Source organism: Chiloscyllium plagiosum, chromosome 11 (genome assembly GCF_004010195.1).
Source record: "Chiloscyllium plagiosum isolate BGI_BamShark_2017 chromosome 11, ASM401019v2, whole genome shotgun sequence".
In the NCBI taxonomy this organism is placed as follows: domain Eukaryota; kingdom Metazoa; phylum Chordata; class Chondrichthyes; order Orectolobiformes; family Hemiscylliidae; genus Chiloscyllium; species Chiloscyllium plagiosum.
In genome coordinates this window covers 19,543,967-19,550,440 of record NC_057720.1, presented here as the reverse complement: position 1 = coordinate 19,550,440, position 6,474 = coordinate 19,543,967, and the positions used below count along the sequence as shown (strand labels likewise).

The 6,474-nt window shown below is 43.5% G+C and overlaps 1 non-coding gene across 1 annotated transcript; it reads right to left on the bottom strand.

Moving 5' to 3' along the window:
* Positions 1 to 3,315: 3,315 nt before the first annotated feature.
* Positions 3,316 to 3,406, bottom strand: trnar-ucu. The gene is given in 2 exon segments: positions 3,316 to 3,351; positions 3,370 to 3,406. It is a non-coding gene; the product is annotated as a tRNA-Arg (tRNA).
* Positions 3,407 to 6,474: the final 3,068 nt, after the last annotated feature.

The window sequence follows — 6,474 nt, the reverse complement described above, 5'->3', positions numbered from 1 at the left end:
TCCATTCAACCAATGGAGCTTAGAAGAATTGGAGTGGGGGTGAGGGGGGAAGATCTCACAGAAACATATAAAATTCTAACAGGGTTAGACAAGGTAAATGCAGGAAGGATGTTCCTGATGAACAGGGAAATCCTGAACCAGCGGTCACAGTCTAAAGATAGAGTTGGCCATTTGGGATTAGAAACATTTGTCACCATCACATTGACCATCGGTTCCTAAGAAAAGACTTAATGGACTAAAAGCGTCAACTCTGTTTCTCTTTTCACTGCCAGATCTGACGAGTTTCTCTAGCATTTTCTGTGCCTGTTTCTTTGTTTGTGGAAAGAAAGTTTATGCAGCATAGAAACAGGCCCTTCGGCCCAAAGGATTATGAGATGGCAGTTTACAAGGACATACAGTTCAATGGTTGGTTTTTAAAGTGATGACTGATTAAAGCGATTTCAAAGAAAGAGAGACTTAAGGACAACGCCCAAAGAGAGAAAATGACTTCCAATATAAAATAACATGGGTGTCAGGAGGGGAAATTGGGTGATCAGCAGTTCAGTAGGAACAGGAGCAAGGTGTCAGGAGGTGAATTTCATAGGCAAGTTGAGCTCAGAGTGGCCAGGAAAGGAGATAGAAGCAAAACTAAAGTAAGATATGAGCTAGTGTGCGGTGAGGGGAGCGTTAAAGGAAGTTTAGTCATGTAAGCTAGTAGAAGGGAGGAACAAAATAAAGTCAGGTTGCATAGGCCACTGGAAAGTCATCTTGATTCAGACGAGATAATCTCCATAAAGTAAAATAAGTAATTAAGATAACCAGCATGTTTGACTCCTCATTTACAAGTAAAGAACATTAAAATGAATAGGAGGCCTCAGACAAAATAAAGATAAAAGAATATATGATTGAACTTTGTGTCCCCTGAGTATGACATCCAGTTTAGTCTGGTTTGTGGAAATTATTTAAACACTGGAGGCACTACAGAGAAGTGCCACAAGGATGATTTCTGCTGTCTGAGCTTTGGTGGAAGATTTTATAAACTTTGATTCTTCAGCTCAGAGAGGAGACATCTGAGATATGATTTACAAGACAATTAAGAGAATGGAGATGCTTAATATGAAATATTACTTATTCTATAAGGGTAGGAGAAGAAAACAAGGTGTCAAGCTGATGATGAGTACATTTCAAATTAATATCAATAAATCCTTCCTTAAATCAAAATTAACTTCCAGGAAAAGATGTGGCAATGAGAATAATAGAGCAATTTTTCTCCAAAAATATACTTTATTCATAAAAGAGACTTTAAAAGTCCAGTACAAAACATTTCCTCTTGGAATTTACAGAATTTACAATAAAATTCAATCCATCTCCTTACAGATGTGTCTCAATACAAATGTAAACAATAATCAGTGGAAAACTACTGGCGAAAATTCTGAAGGAGAGTGTTAATACCCATTTGGAAATTAGAGATTGTCAGCATGGCTTTGTGAGAGGGAGGTCATGCCTAACAAATCTGTCAGAATCTTTTGAAAATGTGATCAAGTGTGTGGATGAGGGAAGTTCAGTTGATGCATTTTGTACAGATTTTAGCAGAGCTTGTGACAAGGCCCCTAGATTGATTGAGAAGGTTAAAGCACATGGAATTGAGGGAAACCTGGCGAGTTGGATCAGAAACTGGCTTAGTAATAGGACACAAAGGCTGTTTGAATGACTGGAGGCTAGTACCCAGCAGTATACCGCACACCAGAATTGAGGGAAATCTGGCGAATTGGATCAGAAACTGGCTTAGTAATAGGACACAAAGGCTGTTTGAATGACTGGAGGCTAGTACCCAGCAGTATACCGCACACCAAGATCATTATTGTTATGTACATCAACGATATAGATGAAAATGTGTGGGGAATGTTAAGCAAGTTTGTAGAAGACATCAAGATTGGTGAGGTAGTTAATAATGAAGAAAATGGTTGTAGGTTACAAGAAGGTATAGGTGGGATGGCCAAATAGGGAGAGCAGAGGCAGATGGTATTTAACCCTGCATAATGTAGGGAATCTAAAACAAAGTGAAAAATCATACAACACCAGGTTATAGTCCAACAGGTTTAATTGGAAGCACTAGCTTTCGGAGCGACGCTCCTTCATCAGGTGATTGTGTGATGAAGGAGCGTCGCTCCGAAAGCTAGTGTGCTTCCAATTAAACCTGTTAGACTATAACCTGGTCGTGTGTGGATTTTTAACTTTGTACACCCCAGTCCAACACCTGCATCTCCAAATCATAAAACAAAGTGCGAGGTGATGCACTAGGAGGTGGTGGGAATCTGGGATGTATTGTCTGGGATGGTAATGGAGGCTGGGAACCCTACAGCCTTTGAACAATATTTGGGTGAGCACTTGAAATATGGTAACGTTCAAGGATATGGGACAATGCAGGAAATTGGGATTAGCGTACTTTCAGTGGTGGTTATGTCGGTGCAGACTCGATGGGCCAAAGGGCCTTTTCCGCGCTATATGAATCTCTGTTCAGGAGCACAGCCCGAGGGCAAAACGTTTCAAATTAGAAACGACCGAAAGTGGAAGGGAAATAAAACTTCACTGTTTATACTCTGAGGTATATTAGCATAATTTAAATAAATTGAATTGTCCTATACACATCGTTCGCAAAACTTGCAGCCGAGGGGTTCCTTTTCCGACAAGCAATTAGGTATTTAATGGAAATTTTAGGGCTGTTTCACTAAATGGGAAGAGATGAGCGGAATAAGCTCTATCACCAGTCCGGGAACTGGAATTTGGAGAGGATCCAATTTCCGGAGTGAAATCATTATTTGTTCCCTCAGGGCATGTGCATCACAGTAAGTGATGGATCCGCAGTGAAGCCAGATTTATAATGTGCCCTGCATACACATGAAATTGTGTGCTTTTTAACTTTGTGCCCATGAAATGTCCAGGTTATTACATTTATCAGATTTCGTCCAGACTTATTGCAATACAAGCGAGAGTAAAACTGGTAAAAGGGGCGGTTTTGTGCTTTACAAAGTCACAGTTTAGGATCCGCTCGATGATTTCTGAAAACATTCACCGTCTCCAACAGTGAGGTTTCGCGAACCACCTTCATTTCAAAGCGGGCGAAGGGCTGTTTTGTTGCCGTTTCGTTCGCACGTCTTTTTCCCCCACAGCCCAACTTTCAGGCTGCCATTTGCCTTCGATTCTGTAACGGGTAGTAACTCTCAGGGACTTCTCTCCCCGTCTAAAATACCGAAGCGACGCTCGGTTTCTAGTTACTCGGTCCCGGTTTGAATTGGAAGCGAAGCTTTTATTTTGAGATTTTAAAACTAAAGAGAACGACTCCGCCGGGACTCGAACCCGGAACCTTTGAATGCCTCACAGCTTTCAGTCTAGAAGTCCAATGCGCTATCCATTGCGCCACGGAGCCACCTGTTGGATTTGCCCCGAAGCTCAACATGACACCAAACTGCTGAGAAGTTTCATTTTCACAATTAGAATGTGATGTCACAATTCATTGTAACATTCTGACTGTATCGCTGCTCGATTTACTTTGCAACAAGATGCATTCAGCTGATGCCAAGAGTTGCATTTAATTTTAGATGTCCCTTTTCTCTCTCTGCAGCTTTAGCTCAAAAACTAATGGGAAAGTGAAACAAAAGGCTGTTTGAAATTGCAATGGCACTGATAGTTTATATCAGAGACCTTTCCCTTGAATCAAGACTTTGATTTATTGTTGTCTTATGTACCTAAGTACAGTGAAAAATTTTGTTTTGTAAGCAGTGCAGGCAGATCATAACACAAGGTCATACAGTTCATAGTTTGCTTACACAGAGTAAGGCGAGACTGAACAGGAGGTGCACAAAAGTAAGATCAGCATTAGATTGAAATTAGAGTGGTCTGAACTGCTGTGCTCCTCCAGCACCACTAATCCAGAATCTGGTTTCCAGCATCTGCAGTCATTGTTTTTACCTGGTCCATTCCACAGTCTAATAACAGCAATGATTCGGAGATGCCGGTGTTTGACTGGGGTGTACAAAGTTAAAAATCACACAACACCAGGTTATATCATTGTTTTTACCTGGTCCATTCCACAGTCTAATAACAGCAATGATTCGGAGATGCCGGTGTTGAACTGGGGTGTACAAAGTTAAAAATCTGTTAGAATACAGTGATAGTTTCACTTCTTTCATGAAAGTTTCAGTTATAGTTTCACTTCTAACAGATGAAAGGCTTAACAGACAATCAATTCTTCAATTTATAATTTCAGTTACATCACACTGTAAATTTTTGCTATAAATTCTGTGTTACGATCGAGCCCTCCACAATCACCTGATGAAGGTGCATCGCTCCGAAAGCTAGTGTGCTTCCAATTAAACTTGTTGGACTATAACCTGGTGTTGTGTGATTTTTAACTAATAACAGCAAGGAAGAGGCTGCTCTTGAACCTATTGGTGTGTGTCTGTACCTTCTGCCTGACAGTAGAGGTTGGAGACAGTATTACAAAGCAAGCCTTGACTTCAGAGATAAAAATCACACAACACCTGGTTATAGACCAATAGGTTTAATTGGAAGCACCAGCTTTCGGAGCGCCGCTCCCTCATCAGGTGGTTGTGGATTCAACAAGGTAGCCTAAACTGCTTCACCAGGCAGGGAATTCCACAGATTCACAACCCTTTGGGTGAAGTAGTTCCTCCTCAACTCAATCCTAGATCTGAGGAAGGGTCACCGGACCCGAAAGGTTAACTCTGATTTCTCTTCACAGATGCTGCCAGACCTGCTGAGGTTTCTCAGCAACTTCTGGTTATGTTTCAATTCTAGGTATGCTCCCCATTATGCCGCCTAGTTTTGCTTTCACCCGTTAATGGAAACAGCCTCCCCTCCTTCTACCTTATCTATTCACTTCATAACCATAGGGTGAATATCCAATGTCTTTTCTCTAGGGTAGTGGAGTCCAGAACTAGAGGGTATAGGTTTAAGATTTAAAAGGGACCTAAGGAACAACTTTTTCATGTAGAGTGTGGTGCGTGTATGGAATGAGCTGCCAGAGAAAGTGGCGGAAGCTGCTGCCATGACAACATTTAAAAGGCATCTAGATGGGAATCTGAATAGGAAGGGTTTAAAGGGATATGGGCCGAATGCTGGCAAATGGGATTAGATTAATTTAGGATATCTGGTCGGCATGGTCGAGTTGGACCAAAGGATCTGTTTCCATGCTATACATCTCTATGACAGTAAAAGCAGACAAGGGGTATAGAAAATAAAATTCTGTAGGAAATAGGGAAAACATCATTAATTGTAAGACTTGTATTTACATAATGCCTTTCATAACATCCCAAAGCATTTTACACCCAATCAGGTCCTTTTTGACATGTTGAGACGATTGTAAGGTAAACACATCAGCTAAATTGGACACAATGAGTTTGCACAAACAGCACTGACCAGGTAATATGTTTTCAGTGATGTTGGGTCAGGGAGAGTCGGTAAAATAACAGGGAGCTCTCCCCTGCTATTCCTTCTCAAAATTTTAAAATATTTTACATCCACCTTCGATGACAGGCAGCACATCAGCTTATCATCTCCACCAAAGGATAACACTTCCAGCAGTGTCACACCTCCTGCAGCAGTGCTGCACCTCTAGGAGAGCAGCACTTCCAGCAGCACAGCACCTCCAGCAATGCAGCACCTCCAGCAATGTCACACCTCCAGCAGTGCAGCACCTCCAGCAGTACAGCACCTACAGCAATACAGCACTTCCAGCAGTGTCACACCTCCAGCAATGTCACACCTCCAGCAGCACAGCACCTCCAGCAATGCAGCACCTCCAGCAATGCAGCACCACTAGCAGTACAGCATCTCCAGCAATGCAGCACCTCCAGCAGTGCCGCACCTCCAGAAATGCAGCACCACCAACATTACAGCACCTCCAGCAATGCAGCACCTCCAGAAATGCAGCACCACCAACAGTACAGCACCTCCAGCAATGCAGCACGTCCAGCAGTGCTACACCACCAGCAGTGCACCACCTCCAGTAATACAGCTTCTTCAGCAATGCAGCACCTCCAGCAATACAGCACCTCCAGCAGTGCAGCACCTCCAGCAGTGCAGCACCTCCAGCAGTGCAGCACCTGCAACAATGCAGCACCTCCAGGAGTGCAACCCCTCCAGCAATGCAGCATCTCCAACAGTGCAGCATCTCCAGCATCACAGCATCGGCAGCACTACAGCACCTCCAGCAATGCAGCGCCTCCATTAGTGCAGCATCTCCAGCTGTGCTGCACATCCAGCAGTGCAGCGCCTCCAGTAGTGCAGCACCTCCAGCTGTGCTGCACATCCAGCAGTGCAGCGCCTCCAGTAGTGCAGCAGCTACAGCAGTGCAGCACCTCCAGCAGTGCCGCACCGCCAGCAATGCAGCACCTCCTGCAGTGCCGCAACTCCAGCAATGCAGCACCTCCAGCATTACATAACCTCCAGCAGTGCAGCACCTCCTGCAGTGCC